This window comes from Oncorhynchus masou, unplaced genomic scaffold (genome assembly GCF_036934945.1).
Source record: "Oncorhynchus masou masou isolate Uvic2021 unplaced genomic scaffold, UVic_Omas_1.1 unplaced_scaffold_732, whole genome shotgun sequence".
Taxonomy (NCBI): domain Eukaryota; kingdom Metazoa; phylum Chordata; class Actinopteri; order Salmoniformes; family Salmonidae; genus Oncorhynchus; species Oncorhynchus masou.
This window is the reverse complement of record NW_027013773.1, coordinates 88,066-105,577: the sequence shown is the minus strand read 5'-3', so window position 1 is coordinate 105,577 and position 17,512 is coordinate 88,066. Positions and strand designations below refer to the sequence as shown.

The window sequence follows — 17,512 nt, the reverse complement described above, 5'->3', positions numbered from 1 at the left end:
AGGACAGGACAGTAGAGGACAGGACAGTAGAGGACAGTACAATACAGTGCAGGACAGGATAGTTGAGGACAGGACCGTACAGGACAGTAGAGGACAGCACAGGACAGTAGTGGACATGACAGCACAGGACAGTAGTGGACATGACAGCGCATGACAGTAGTGGACAGGACAGCGCAGGACAGTAGTGGACAGGACAGTAGAGGACAGGACAGCACAGGACAGTAGACGACAGGACAGCAGAGGACAGTAGACGACAGGACAGTAGTGGACAGGACAGCGCAGGACAGTAGAGGACAGGACAGTAGAGGACAGGACAGCACAGGACAGTAGAGGACAGGACAGTAGAGGACAGGACAGCACAGGACAGTAGACGACAGGACAGTAGAGGACAGGACAGCACAGGACCGTAGAGGACAGGACAGCACAGGACAGTAGACGACAGGACATTAGGGGACAGGACAGGACGATACAGGACAGTACAATACAGTACACAACAGGACAGGACATTAGAGGACAGGACAGGACATTAGAGGACAGGACAGGGCAGTAGAGGACAGGGCAGTAGAGGACAGGGCAGTAGAGGACAGGGCATTAGAGGACAGGGCAGTACATGACAGGACGGTAGAAGACAGTACAATACAGTGCAGGACAGGACAGTTGAGGACAGTACAGTTGAGGACAGGACCATACAGGGCAGTAGAGGACAGGACAGTAGAGTAGAGGACAGGACAGTAGAGGACAGAACAGGACATTAGGGGACAGGGCAGGACAATACAGGACAGTACAATACAGTACACAACAGGACAGGACAGTAGAGGACAGGACAGTAGAGGACAGAACAGGACATTAGGGGACAGGACAGGACAATACAGGACAATACAGGACAGTACAGGACAGGACAGTAGAGGACAGGACAGGACAGTAGAGAACAGGACATTAGGGGACAGGACAGGACGATACAGGACAGTACAATACAGTACACAACAGGACAGGACAGTAGGGGACAGGACAGTAGGGGACAGGACAGTAGAGGACAGGACAGTAGAGGACAGGACAGTAGAGGACAGGACAGTAGAGGACAGTAGAGGACAGGACAGCAGAGGACAGTAGACGACAGGACAGTAGTGGACAGGACAGCGCAGTATAGTAGAGGACAGGACAGTAGACGACAGGACAGCACAGGACAGTAGATGACAGGACAGCACAGGACAGTAGTGGACATGACAGCACAGGACAGTAGTGGACAGGACAGCACAGGACAGTAGTGGACAGGACAGCGCAAGACAGTAGAGGACAGGACAGTAGAGGACAGGACAGTACATGACAGTACAATACAGTGCAGGACAGGATAGTTGAGGACAGGACCGTACAGGACAGTAGTGGACATGACAGCACAGGACAGTAGTGGACATGACAGCACAGGACAGTAGTGGACAGGACAGTGCAAGACAGTAGAGGACAGGACAGCACAGGACAGTAGACGACAGGACAGCACAGGACAGTAGACGACAGGACAGTAGTGGACAGGACAGCGCAGGACAGTAGAGGACAGGACAGTAGAGGACAGGACAGCACAGGACAGTAGAGGACAGGACAGTAGAGGACAGGACAGCACAGGACAGTAGACGACAGGACAGCACAGGACAGTAGACGACAGGACAGTAGTGGACAGGACAGCGCAGGACAGTAGAGGACAGGACAGTAGAGGACAGGACAGCACAGGACCGTAGAGGACAGGACAGTAGGGGACAGGACAGCACAGGACAGTAGACAACAGGACATTAGGGGACAGGACGGGACGATACAGGACAGTACAATACAGTACACAACAGGACAGGACAGTAGAGGACAGGACAGGACAGGACAGTAGGGGACAGGACAGTAGGGGACAGGACAGTAGAGGACAGGACAGTAGAGGACAGGGCAGTAGAGGACAGGGCAGTAGAGGACAGGGCAGTACATGACAGGACGGTAGAGGACAGTACAATACAGTGCAGGACAGGACAGTTGAGGACAGTAGAGGACAGTACAGTTGAGGACAGGACCGTACAGGGCAGTAGAAGACAGGACAGTACAGTAGAGGACAGGACAGTACAATACAGGACAGGGCAGTAGAGGACAGGACAGGACAGTACAGTAGAGGACAGGACAGTACAATACAGGACAGGGCAGTAGAGGACAGGGCAGTAGAGGACAGTACCGTTGAGGACAGGACCGTACAGGGAAGTAGAGGACAGGACAGGACATTACAGTTGAGGACAGGACAGGACAGTACAGGACAGTAGAGGACAGGACAGTACAGGACAGTACAGGACAGTACAGGACAGGACAGGACAGGACAGTGCAGGACAGGACAGTAGAGGACAGGACAGGACAGTAGAGGACAGGACAGGACAGTAGAGGACAGGACAGTAGAGGACAGGACAGTACAGTACAGTACAGTACAGGACAGGGCAGTAGAGGACAGGACCGGACAGTACAGGACCGGACAGTACAGGACAGGGCAGTAGAGGACAGGGCAGTAGAGGACAGGGCAGTAGAGGACAGGGCAGTAGAGGACAGGGCAGGACATGACAGGACGGTAGAGGACAGTACAATACAGTGCAGGACAGGACAGTTGAGGACAGTTGAGGACAGTACAGTTGAGGACAGGACCGTACAGGGCAGTAGAGGACAGGACAGTACAGGACAGGACAGGACAGTACAGGACAGTACAATACAGAACAGGACAGTACAATACAGAACAGGACAGTAGAGGACAGAACAGGACAGTAGAGGACAGTAGAGGACAGTAGAGGACAGAACAGGACAGTAGAGAACAGGACAGTAGAGGACAGAACAGGGAAGTAGAGGACAGAACATGACAGTAGAGGACAATACAGGACAGGACAGTACAATACAGTACACGACAGGACAGAACAGGACAGTAGACGACAGGACAGGACAATACAGGACACACCTTCTCCCACTCCCCTGCTCCAACACTCTACATCACCTGTCTACTAACCACCGGTCCCATCACACCTACTCCCACTCCCCTGCTCCAACACTCTACATCACCTACTAACCACCGGTCCCATCACACCTTCTCCCACTCCCCTGCTCCAACACTCTAAATCACCTACTAACCACCGGTCCCATCACACCTTCTCCCACTCCCCTGCTCCAACACTCTACGTCACCTACTAACCACCGGTCCCATCACACCTTCTCCCACTCCCCTGCTCCAACACTCTACATCACCTACTAACCACCGGTCCCATCACACCTACTCCCACTCCCCTGCTCCAACACTCTATCACCTGTCTACTAACCACCGGTCCCATCACACCTTCTCCCACTCCCCTGCTCCAACACTCTACGTCACCTACTAACCACCGGTCCCATCACACCTACTCCCACTCCCCTGCTCCAACACTCTACGTCACCTGTCTACTAACCACCGGTCCCATCACACCTTCTCCCACTCCCCTGCTCCAACACTCTACGTCACCTACTAACCACCGGTCCCATCACACCTACTCCCACTCCCCTGCTCCAACACTCTACGTCACCTGTCTACTAACCACCGGTCCCATCACACCTACTCCCACTCCCCTGCTCCAACACTCTACGTCACCTGTCTACTAACCACCGGTCCCATCACACCTTCTCCCACTCCCCTGCTCCAACACTCTACGTCACCTGTCTACTAACCACCGGTCCCATCACACCTACTCCCACTCCCCTGCTCCAACACTCTACGTCACCTGTCTACTAACCACCGGTCCCATCACACCTTCTCCCACTCCCCTGCTCCAACACTCTACGTCACCTACTAACCACCGGTCCCATCACACCTACTCCCACTCCCCTGCTCCAACACTCTACGTCACCTACTAACCACCGGTCCCATCACACCTTCTCCCACTCCCCTGCTCCAACACTCTACATCACCTACTAACCACCGGTCCCATCACACCTACTCCCACTCCCCTGCTCCAACACTCTACGTCACCTACTAACCACCGGTCCCATCACACCTACTCCCACTCCCCTGCTCCAACACTCTACGTCACCTACTAACCACCGGTCCCATCACACCTTCTCCCACTCCCCTGCTCCCAACACTCTAACCACGTTCCCATCACACCTACTCACTCCCCTGCTCCAACACTCTACATCACCTACTAACCACCGGTCCCATCACACCTTCTCCCACTCCCCTGCTCCAACACTCTACATCACCTACTAACCACCGGTCCCATCACACCTTCTCCCACTCCCCTGCTCCAACACTCTACGTCACCTGTCTACTAACCACCGGTCCCATCACCCCTTCTCCCACTCCCCTGCTCCAACACTCTACATCACCTACTAACCACCGGTCCCATCACACCTACTCCCACTCCCCTGCTCCAACACTCTACATCACCTGTCTACTAACCACCGGTCCCATCACACCTACTCCCACTCCCCTGCTCCAACACTCTACATCACCTACTAACCACCGGTCCCATCACACCTACTCCCACTCCCCTGCTCCAACACTCTACATCACCTGTCTACTAACCACCGGTCCCATCACCCCTTCTCCCACTCCCCTGCTCCAACACTCTACATCACCTACTAACCACGGTCCCATCACCCCTTCTCCCCTTCTCCCACTCCCCTGCTCCAACACTTCATCACCTGTCTACTAACCACCGGTCCCATCACACCTTCTCCCACTCCCCTGCTCCAACACTCACATCACCTACTAACCACCGGTCCCATCACACCTTCTCCCACTCCCCTGCTCCAACACTCTACATCACCTACTAACCACCGGTCCCATCACACCTTCTCCCACTCCCCTGCTCCAACACTCTACATCACCTACTAACCACCGGTCCCATCACACCTTCTCCCACTCCCCTGCTCCAACACTCTACATCACCTACTAACCACCGGTCCCATCACACACCTTCTCCCACTCCCCTCACACCTACTCCCACTCCCCTGCCTCTCCATCACCTACTAACCACCGGTCCCATCACACCTACACTCCCCTGCTCATGTCGCCCTACTAACCACCGGTCCCATCACACCTACTCCCACTCCCCTGCTCCAACACTCTACATCACCTACTAACCACCGGTCCCATCACACCTACTCCCACTCCCCTGCTCCAACACTCACGTCACCTGTCTACTAACCACCGGTCCCATCCCACTCCCACCCCTGCTCCAACACTCTACATCACCTACTAACCACCGGTCCCATCACACCTTCTCCCACTCCCCTGCTCCAACACTCTACATCACCTGTCTACTAACCACCGGTCCCATCACACCTTCTCCCACTCCCCTGTCCCACCTGTCTACTAACCACCGGTCCCATCACACCTTCTCCCACTCCCCTGCTCCAACACTCTACGTCACCTGTCTACTAACCACCGGTCCCATCACACCTACTCCCACTCCCCTGCTCCAACACTCTACATCACCTACTAACCACCGGTCCCATCACACCTACTCCCACTCCCCTGCTCCAACACTCTACATCACCTACTAACCACCGGTCCCATCACACCTACTCCCACTCCCCTGCTCCAACACTCTACATCACCTGTCTACTAACCACCGGTCCCATCACACCTACTCCCACTCCCCTGCTCCAACACTCTACATCACCTACTAACCACCGGTCCCATCACACCTTCTCCCACTCCCCTGCTCCAACACTCTACGTCACCTGTCTACTAACCACCGGTCCCATCACACCTACTCCCACTCCCCTGCTCCAACACTCTACATCACCTGTCTACTAACCACCGGTCCCATCACACCTACTCCCACTCCCCTGCTCCAACACTCTACATCACCTACTAACCACCGGTCCCATCACACCTACTCCCACTCCCCTGCTCCAGCGCTCTATGTCGCCAGTCTACTAGCCACCGGTCCTGGCAACCCTCATTACACACACCTGGACCTCATCACCCTGATTACCCTCCCTTTATTTAGCCCTCAGTAGCCTCAGTCATCAGGCAGTATTAGTTTTTGTCATGTTCACTACGTGTCTCCTGTTTTTTTTTTGTTTTTTTGCAAAAAAAAATGTATTCTTTTTTTTTATGTCCAACCACGTAATAATAATTTTGAGAAACTAAAACATTATTATTGAAATTAAACTGTTCCATGAAAATGTGCATATACGCAGAACGGTTGAAATGGTAGGATAAATTGTAAGCTTCCCCAAACTCACACACACTGCCTAGGAAGTCTTTATAAAACAATTGCCAATTTCCATGGTCGAATTTTGCCTGTAGGCTACTTTGAAGCAAGATAAGATATGCCTCATAATATGAAAGAAAACATTCAGGTTTAATCAATGAATGTTTTCATTCCAGCTCACATTGTAAAGTGGTGGGAGATGCGCTGATAGCCTGTCTCCTCCACTGGCTCTTTAACATGTGATTGCATTTAGAATTGTTGCACAATGAATGGGCTGATAGAAGCATGTTTTACTCCTGCAGCAACCAGCTGAGGAGCTGCAGGAGAAACCCTGATGAAAACAGTCTCTGTATGCTGTGTGTTTATAGTTGTGTTGGATAAATAAGATACATGATGACTAGAGAAAATACACACAAGCCAATTTAATTGAACAAAAGTATGCAAATGAACCTATAGAGCGATAAGCATGACGGTCAAATGTATTTACATCCACTGGTAATTCCATCAATGAATAAAAAGCATTATTTTGCTATGTTTTTTTGTTGTTGTTGTCCCGGTCATTTTGGTAACAGTTTTATTTTTCGGCTTTTCAGTATATCAACCAAACAGTGTCCGAATACAGCATGGTAACACATAGTCACCATCTGTTCATACTGTGTGGTGTTGGGATGGTGTGCATTTCCTCTCTGTCTCTCTCTCTTTTTCTTAACTTCCTCCTCGCTGTCACCCTGTGAGGTAGGTGGTGCTGATAAGGTGAGACAGGTACACTGATAAGAGAGCTGATCTCGTCTAGAGTTAACACAGATCTACGCTGCTGAAGCAGGAGATAATATCTTCTTCCCTGTATGGCTGTCGACACCATCAGTGACACACCTGTAATGCTACTGTAGATGTACAGATCCCAGGATCAGCTGATCAACATCAAGGCTTCTCAGATGCTGTTTGATTCAGTCAGTACTCAGCTATAAATGGAGAATCCTTCATCTCTCCTGTCTCTCTTTGTAGATGGGCAATCCACAGCTAAAGAATGAGGATTTGAGGATGTTTTTTGAGTTTGGTTAGACTTCATATCTCTCATTGTCTTTATGTGTGCAGTAACAGTTTGTGGTAAAAATCACTGGGAAAGCCAAGCCAGGGGAAAAAAAAGCCATTTTACAACCTATGTGTTGTGATAATTATGTTGTTTGCTGTATAATCTGTTAGTTCATATGCCTTTTGGCCGAGACAATAAGAGGACACAGTGGCAGAATAAATTCAACCACACCTTTGTTTCATCACAAAACTGAGAGCAACATCTGTCTGGTGCAGTTCACAAAAGCATGTAACAAACAGTTACCACAAGTCACAAAGACAACAGGAGCTGCCTCCACTATGCCAGCACCATTTCAACTTCAACATCTCATCACCTATGCTTAATCTAATACAGTGACAACTAAAAGATACCAAAAAATGATTTAGTCCAATCAGTGTAAGCTAAATATGGTGTGGCTGTCCATGGGTCTGTTTTATGTGTGTGTGTGTGTGTGCGTGCAAGTAGAAAAAACATGTTGACTCACCCAACTTGAAGAGAAACGCAAATGCCATCCTCTCTTTCATGTTGCCGAAACGGTCTATGACTCTATCATACAGTACACACTTTTAGGCTACCTGGCTAAAATGCTCGCTAACTTAACTTCCTTTCATGGACAATGATGAGCTAGCTTGTTTACATAAGCCTACTAGCTACATCTAGCTACATATTGAACTTCCATCCGCTCAGGCCAGAGGCACAATGTATGAATTTATGGTTGGATCAGAATCGCAATTATAGTCATTGGCCAGTACGTATAATTAAGTAAAATCACAGGTCCAAATCCCTATCTCCATCCATGGCTAATTTAGGAAAGGGACCATTTTAACTAGCTAGCTATCCACCGGAGGATATAACACAATGAGATGTAACTATTCAAGTTTTTTCATCAATGACATTTTGCTTTTGATGTAATGTGATTGGTGTGAAACCATTGACACTTTTCTTTGATGCACTAGGATCATTCACATTTATATATTTTTTTATCAAGGGATGCCAAGAAGCTCACTGGCTTCCCTTGCATTCAATGCTACAGGCGACAACAATATCATACTCTTTTTGGTCAGATAGCATCAGATGGATGGGCTACACATACTGAGACAGAGGGGCGCTGTTTCGCTCTCTTGGATGCCTTCTCTGGTGAGGTACATTCAGCCTCTTGCGAATTGAAGGAAAATTCTGAAAGATAAATTATTTTGTTTTTTTCTGTGTACATTTTTTGGGGAAGTCGGGCTTCCCTTGGCATCCACTGTCTGTGTGATAATGGTCAGTCAGAGAGATTTATTTCATTCATCTGCTGAAAATCAAATCAAATTTTATTAGTCACATGCTCCAAATACAGGTGTAGATTTTACAGTGAAATGCTTACTATGAGCCCCTAACCAACAATGCAGTTTCAAAAAAATACAGATAAGAATAAGAGATAAAAGTAACAAGTAATTAAAGAGCAGCAGTGAAATAACAATAGTGAGACTATATACAGGGTACTGGGTACAGGAACTGTTACAGAGTCAATGTGCAGACTATATACAGGGTACTGGGTACAGGAACTGTTACAGAGTCAATGTGCAGACTATATACAGGGTACTGGGTACAGGAACTGTTACAGAGTCAATGTGCAGACTATATACAGGGTACTGGGTACAGGAACTGTTACAGAGTCAATGTGCAGACTATATACAGGGTACTGGGTACAGGAACTGTTACAGAGTCAATGTGCAGACTATATACAGGGTACTGGGTACAGGAACTGTTACAGAGTCAATGTGCAGACTATATACAGGGTACTGGGTACAGGAACTGTTACAGAGTCAATGTGCAGACTATATACAGGGTACTGGGTACAGGAACTGTTACAGAGTCAATGTGGAGGCTATATATACAGGGACTGGGAGTCAATGTGCAGACTATATACAGGAACTGTTACAGAGTCAATGTGAGACTATATACAGGGTACTGGGTACAGGAACTGTTACAGAGTCAATGTGGAGACTATATACAGGGTACTGGGTACAGGAACTGTTACAGAGTCAATGTGGAGACTATATACAGGGTACTGGGTACAGGAACTGTTACAGAGTCAATGTGGAGACTATATACAGGGTACTGGGTACAGGAACTGTTACAGAGTCAATGTGGAGACTATATACAGGGTACTGGGTACAGGGACTGTTACAGAGTCAATGTGGAGACTATATACAGGGTACTGGGTACAGGAACTGTTACAGAGTCAATGTGCAGACTATATACAGGGTACTGGGTACAGGAACTGTTACAGAGTCAATGTGGAGACTATATACAGGGTACTGGGTACAGGAACTGTTACAGAGTCAATGTGCAGACTATATACAGGGTACTGGGTACAGGGACTGTTACAGAGTCAATGTGGAGACTATATACAGGGTACTGGGTACAGGGACTGTTACAGAGTCAATGTGAGACTATATACAGACTATATACAGGGTGCTGGGTACAGGAACTGTTACAGAGTCAATGTGGAGACTATATACAGGGTACTGGGTACAGGGACTGTTACAGAGTCAATGTGGAGACTATATACAGGGTACTGGGTACAGGAACTGTTACAGAGTCAATGTGGAGACTATATACAGGGTACTGGGTACAGGAACTGTTACAGAGTCAATGTGCAGACTATATACAGGGTACTGGGTACAGGAACTGTTACAGAGTCAATGTGGAGACTATATACAGGGTACTGGGTACAGGAACTGTTACAGAGTCAATGTGCAGACTATATACAGGGTACTGGGTACAGGAACTGTTACAGAGTCAATGTGCAGACTATATACAGGGTACTGGGTACAGGAACTGTTACAGAGTCAATGTGCAGACTATATACAGGGTACTGGGTACAGGAACTGTTACAGAGTCAATGTGCAGACTATATACAGGGTACTGGGTACAGGAACTGTTACAGAGTCAATGTGCAGACTATATACAGGGTACTGGGTACAGGAACTGTTACAGAGTCAATGTGCAGACAGGGTATACTGTTACAGAGTCAATGTGGAGACTATATACAGGGTACTGGGTACAGGAACTGTTACAGAGTCAATGTGCAGACTATATACAGGGTACTGGGTACAAGCAGACTATATACAGGGTACTGGGTACAGGAAGTACAAGTCAATGTGCAGACTATATACAGGGTACTGGGTACAGGAACTGTTACAGAGTCAATGTGCAGACTATATACAGGGTACTGGGTACAGGAACTGTTACAGAGTCAATGTGGAGACTATATACAGGGTACTGGGTACAGGGACTGTTACAGAGTCAATGTGCAGACTATATACAGGGTACTGGGTACAGGAACTGTTACAGAGTCAATAGTGAGACTATATACAGGGTACTGGGTACAGGAACTGTTACAGAGTCAATGTGCAGACTATATACAGGGTACTGGGTACAGGAACTGTTACAGAGTCAATGTGGAGACTATATACAGGGTACTGGGTACAGGAACTGTTACAGAGTCAATGTGGAGACTATATACAGGGTACTGGGTACAGGAACTGTTACAGAGTCAATGTGCAGACTATATACAGGGTACTGGGTACAGGAACTGTTACAGAGTCAATGTGCAGACTATATACAGGGTACTGGGTACAGGAACTGTTACAGAGTCAATGTGCAGACTATATACAGGGTACTGGGTACAGGAACTGTTACAGAGTCAATGTGGCAGACTATATACAGGGTACTGGGTACAGGAACTGTTACAGAGTCAATGTGCAGACTATATACAGGGTACTGGGTACAGGAACTGTTACAGAGTCAATGTGCAGACTATATACAGGGTACTGGGTACAGGAACTGTTACAGAGTCAATGTGGAGACTATATACAGGGTACTGGGTACAGGAACTGTTACAGAGTCAATGTGGAGACTATATACAGGGTACTGGGTACAGGAACTGTTACAGAGTCAATGTGCAGACTATATACAGGGTACTGGGTACAGGAACTGTTACAGAGTCAATGTGGAGACTATATACAGGGTACTGGGTACAGGAACTGTTACAGAGTCAATGTGGAGACTATATACAGGGTACTGGGTACAGGAACTGTTACAGAGTCAATGTGGAGACTATATACAGGGTACTGGGTACAGGAACTGTTACAGAGTCAATGTGCAGACTATATACAGGGTACTGGGTACAGGAACTGTTACAGAGTCAATGTGGAGACTATATACAGGGTACTGGGTACAGGAACTGTTACAGAGTCAGACTATATACAGGGACTATATACAGGGTACTGGGAACTGTTACAGAGTCAATGTGGAGACTATATACAGGGTACTGGGTACAGGAACTGTTACAGAGTCAATGTGCAGACTATATACAGGGTACTGGGTACAGGAACTGTTACAGAGTCAATGTGCAGACTATATACAGGGTACTGGGTACAGGAACTGTTACAGAGTCAATGTGCAGACTATATACAGGGTACTGGGTACAGGAACTGTTACAGAGTCAAGAGACTATATACAGGGTACTGGGTACAGGAACTGTTACAGAGTCAATGTGCAGACTATATACAGGGTACTGGGTACAGGAACTGTTACAGAGTCAATGTGCAGACTATATACAGGGTACTGGGTACAGGAACTGTTACAGAGTCAATGTGCAGACTATATACAGGGTACTGGGTACAGGAACTGTTACAGAGTCAATGTGCAGACTATATACAGGGTACTGGGTACAGGAACTGTTACAGAGTCAATGTGCAGACTATATACAGGGTACTGGGTACAGGAACTGTTACAGAGTCAATGTGCAGACTATATACAGGGTACTGGGTACAGGGACTGTTACAGAGTCAATGTGGAGACTATATACAGGGTACTGGGTACAGGGACTGTTACAGAGTCAATGTGCAGACTATATACAGGGTACTGGGTACAGGGACTGTTACAGAGTCAATGTGGAGACTATATACAGGGTACTGGGTACAGGGACTGTTACAGAGTCAATGTGCAGACTATATACAGGGTACTGGGTACAGGAACTGTTACAGAGTCAATGTGGAGACTATATACAGGGTACTGGGTACAGGAACTGTTACAGAGTCAATGTGCAGACTATATACAGGGTACTGGGTACAGGAACTGTTACAGAGTCAATGTGCAGACTATATACAGGGTACTGGGTACAGGAACTGTTACAGAGTCAATGTGCAGACTATATACAGGGTACTGGGTACAGGAACTGTTACAGAGTCAATGTGCAGACTATATACAGGGTACTGGGTACAGGAACTGTTACAGAGTCAATGTGCAGACTATATACAGGGTACTGGGTACAGGAACTGTTACAGAGTCAATGTGCAGACTATATACAGGGTACTGGGTACAGGAACTGTTACAGAGTCAATGTGGAGACTATATACAGGGTACTGGGTACAGGGACTGTTACAGAGTCAATGTGCAGACTATATACAGGGTACTGGGTACAGGAACTGTTACAGAGTCAATGTGCAGACTATATACAGGGTACTGGGTACAGGGACTGTTACAGGGAGTCAATGTGCAGACTATATACAGGGTACTGGGTACAGGAACTGTTACAGAGTCAATGTGGAGACTATATACAGGGTACTGGGTACAGGAACTGTTACAGAGTCAATGTGGAGACTATATACAGGGTACTGGGTACAGGGACTGTTACAGAGTCAATGTGCAGACTATATACAGGGTACTGGGTACAGGGACTGTTACAGAGTCAATGTGGAGACTATATACAGGGTACTGGGTACAGGGACTGTTACAGAGTCAATGTGCAGACTATATACAGGGTACTGGGTACAGGAACTGTTACAGAGTCAATGTGGAGACTATATACAGGGTACTGGGTACAGGAACTGTTACAGAGTCAATGTGCAGACTATATACAGGGTACTGGGTACAGGGACTGTTACAGAGTCAATGTGGAGACTATATACAGGGTACTGGGTACAGGAACTGTTACAGAGTCAATGTGCAGACTATATACAGGGTACTGGGTACAGGAACTGTTACAGAGTCAATGTGGAGACTATATACAGGGTACTGGGTACAGGAACTGTTACAGAGTCAATGTGGAGGCTATATACAGGGTACTGGGTACAGGAACTGTTACAGAGTCAATGTGAGACTATATACAGGGTACTGGGTACAGGGAACTGTTACAGTACTGGAGACTATATACAGGGTAGGAACTGTTACAGAGTCAATGTGCAGACTATATACAGGGTACTGGGTACAGGAACTGTTACAGAGTCAATGTGCAGACTATATACAGGGTACTGGGTACAGGAACTGTTACAGAGTCAATGTGCAGACTATATACAGGGTACTGGGTACAGGAACTGTTACAGAGTCAATGTGGAGACTATATACAGGGTACTGGGTACAGGAACTGTTACAGAGTCAATGTGCAGACTATATCAATGTGGGTACTGGGTACAGGAACTGTTACAGAGTCAATGTGGAGACTATATACAGGGTACTGGGTACAGGAACTGTTACAGAGTCAATGTGCAGACTATATACAGGGTACTGGGTACAGGAACTGTTACAGAGTCAATGTGGAGACTATATACAGGGTACTGGGTACAGGAACTGTTACAGAGTCAATGTGGAGACTATATACAGGGTACTGGGTACAGGAACTGTTACAGAGTCAATGTCAATGTGGAGACTATATACAGGGTACTGGGTACAGGAACTGTTACAGAGTCAATGTGCAGACTATATACAGGGTACTGGGTACAGGAACTGTTACAGAGTCAATGTGCAGACTATATACAGGGTACTGGGTACAGGAACTGTTACAGAGTCAATGTGGAGACTATATACAGGGTACTGGGTACAGGAACTGTTACAGAGTCAATGTGGAGACTATATACAGGGTACTGGGTACAGGAACTGTTACAGAGTCAATGTGCAGACTATATACAGGGTACTGGGTACAGGAACTGTTACAGAGTCAATGTGGAGACTATATACAGGGTACTGGGTACAGGAACTGTTACAGAGTCAATGTGCAGACTATATACAGGGTACTGGGTACAGGAACTGTTACAGAGTCAATGTGCAGACTATATACAGGGTGCTGGGTACAGGAACTGTTACAGAGTCAATGTGCAGACTATATACAGGGTACTGGGTACAGGAACTGTTACAGAGTCAATGTGGAGACTATATACAGGGTACTGGGTACAGGAACTGTTACAGAGTCAATGTGCAGACTATATACAGGGTACTGGGTACAGGAACTGTTACAGAGTCAATGTGGAGACTATATACAGGGTGCTGGGTACAGGAACTGTTACAGAGTCAATGTGCAGACTATATACAGGGTACTGGGTACAGGGACTGTTACAGAGTCAATGTGGAGACTATATACAGGGTACTGGGTACAGGAACTGTTACAGAGTCAATGTGCAGACTATATACAGGGTACTGGGTACAGGAACTGTTACAGAGTCAATGTGCAGACTATATACAGGGTACTGGGTACAGGAACTGTTACAGAGTCAATGTGGAGACTATATACAGGGTACTGGGTACAGGAACTGTTACAGAGTCAATGTGCAGACTATATACAGGGTACTGGGTACAGGAACTGTTACAGAGTCAATGTGCAGACTATATACAGGGTACTGGGTACAGGAACTGTTACAGAGTCAATGTGCAGACTATATACAGGGTACTGGGTACAGGAACTGTTACAGAGTCAATGTGGAGACTATATACAGGGTACTGGGTACAGGAACTGTTACAGAGTCAATGTGCAGACTATATACAGGGTACTGGGTACAGGAACTGTTACAGAGTCAATGTGCAGACTATATACAGGGTACTGGGTACAGGAACTGTTACAGAGTCAATGTGCAGACTATATACAGGGTACTGGGTACAGGAACTGTTACAGAGTCAATGTGGAGACTATATACAGGGTACTGGGTACAGGGACTGTTACAGAGTCAATGTGGAGACTATATACAGGGTACTGGGTACAGGAACTGTTACAGAGTCAATGTGGAGACTATATACAGGGTACTGGGTACAGGAACTGTTACAGAGTCAATGTGCAGACTATATACAGGGTACTGGGTACAGGAACTGTTACAGAGTCAATGTGGAGACTATATACAGGGTACTGGGTACAGGAACTGTTACAGAGTCAATGTGGAGACTATATACAGGGTGCTGGGTACAGGGACTGTTACAGAGTCAATGTGGAGACTATATACAGGGTACTGGGTACAGGAACTGTTACAGAGTCAATGTGCAGACTATATACAGGGTACTGGGTACAGGAACTGTTACAGAGTCAATGTGGAGGCTATATACAGGGTACTGGGTACAGGAACTGTTACAGAGTCAATGTGGAGGCTATATACAGGGTACTGGGTACAGGAACTGTTACAGAGTCAATGTGCAGACTATATACAGGGTACTGGGTACAGGAACTGTTACAGAGTCAATGTGCAGACTATATACAGGGTACTGGGTACAGGAACTGTTACAGAGTCAATGTGCAGACTATATACAGGGTACTGGGTACAGGAACTGTTACAGAGTCAATGTGCAGACTATATACAGGGTACTGGGTACAGGAACTGTTACAGAGTCAATGTGCAGACTATATACAGGGTACTGGGTACAGGAACTGTTACAGAGTCAATGTACAGTCAATGTCTATATACAGGGTACTGCAGACTATATACAGGGTACTGGGTACAGGGACTGTTACAGAGTCAATGTGCAGACTATATACAGGGTACTGGGTACAGGAACTGTTACAGAGTCAATGTGCAGACTATATACAGGGTACTGGGTACAGGGACTGTTACAGAGTCAATGTGGAGACTATATACAGGGTACTGGGTACAGGAACTGTTACAGAGTCAATGTGGAGACTATATACAGGGTACTGGGTACAGGAACTGTTACAGAGTCAATGTGCAGGGCACCGGTTATTTTGTATTTATTTTATTTATCCAGTATTTTACCAGGTAAGTTGACTGAGAACACGTTCTCATTTACATCAATGACCTGGGGAATAGTTACAGGGGAGAGGAGGGGGATGAAAGAGCCAATTGTAAACTGGAGATGATTAGGGAGCCATGATGGTTTGAGGGCCAGATTGGGAATTTAGCCAGGACACCGGGGTTAACAGCCCTTGGGGTTTAACACCATTTGAGGTAGTATGTACCTGCTTTTTATTTTATTATTCTTTTATTTTTTAAGGGATTGGTAAAGTTATTAAAATGACTATGCATAGATGACAACAGAGAGTAGCAGTAGTGTAAAGAAGGGGTGTGGTGGGGGGGACTGCAAATAGTCTGGGTCGCATTTGACTAGATGTTCAGGAGTCTTATTGCTTGGGAGAATTGTACCACTTGCCGTGCGGTACCAGAGAGAACAGTCTATGACTAGGGTGTCTGGAGTCTTTGACAATTTTTAGGGCCTACCTCTGATACCGTCTGATATTGATGTCCTGGATGGCAGGAAGCTTGGCCCCAGTGATGTACTGGGCCATTCGCACTACTCTCTGTGGTGCGTTGCGGTCGGAGGCCGAGCAGTTGCCATACCAGGCAGTGATGCAACCAGTCAGGATGCTCTCGATGGTCTTGCTGTAGAACCTTTTGAGGATCTGAGGATCCATGTCTCCTGAGGGGGAATAGGTTTTGTCGTGCCCTCTTCACGACTGTCTTGATGTGCTTGTTAGTTTGTTGTTGATGTGGACACCAAGGATCTTGAAGCTCTCAACCTGCTCCACTGCAGCCTCTTTGTTGAGAATGGGGGTGTGCTCAGTTATCTTTTTCCTGTAGTCCACAATCACCTCCTTTGTCTTGATCACGTTGAGGGAGTCCTGGCACCACAGGGCCAGCTCTCTGGCCTCCTCCATATAGGCTGTCTCGTCGTTGTCGGTGACCAGACCTACCACTGTTGTGTCATCTGCAAATTTAATGATGGTGTTGGAGTCGTGCCTGACCATGCAGTCATGAGTGAACAGAGAGTACAGGAGGGGACTGAGCACGCACCCCTGAGGGGCCCCTGTGTTGAGGATCAGCGTGGCGGATGTGTTGTTGCCTACCCTTACCACCTGGGATCGGCCCTTCAGGAAGTCCAGGATCCAGTTGCAGAGAGAGGTGTTTAGTCCCACGTTCCTTAGCTTATTGATGAGCTTTGAGGGCACTATGGTGTTGAATGTTGAGCTGTAGTCAATGAATAG

At 47.3% G+C, this 17,512-nt stretch overlaps 1 protein-coding gene and 1 long non-coding RNA gene across 31 annotated transcripts in view; one reads left to right on the top strand and one right to left on the bottom strand.

Annotated features, from left to right (window-relative positions):
- Positions 1-17,512, top strand: part of LOC135537251 (transcription factor EB-like) — a 181,824-nt gene that overhangs the window by 91,539 nt on the left and 72,773 nt on the right. The gene's annotated exons all lie outside the window — the stretch shown is intronic.
- LOC135537250 (uncharacterized) lies at positions 2,175-6,218 on the bottom strand. Of its 30 annotated transcripts, none has more exons than XR_010455158.1 (7): positions 5,367-6,218; positions 5,225-5,314; positions 4,761-4,918; positions 4,289-4,629; positions 3,303-3,936; positions 3,147-3,243; positions 2,175-3,024 (listed from the first exon to the last, which is right to left on the bottom strand). It is a non-coding gene; the product is annotated as an uncharacterized LOC135537250 (long non-coding RNA). The 30 variants fall into 30 exon arrangements; XR_010455165.1 differs by having other exon boundaries at positions 3,208-3,243; XR_010455162.1 differs by having other exon boundaries at positions 3,147-3,182.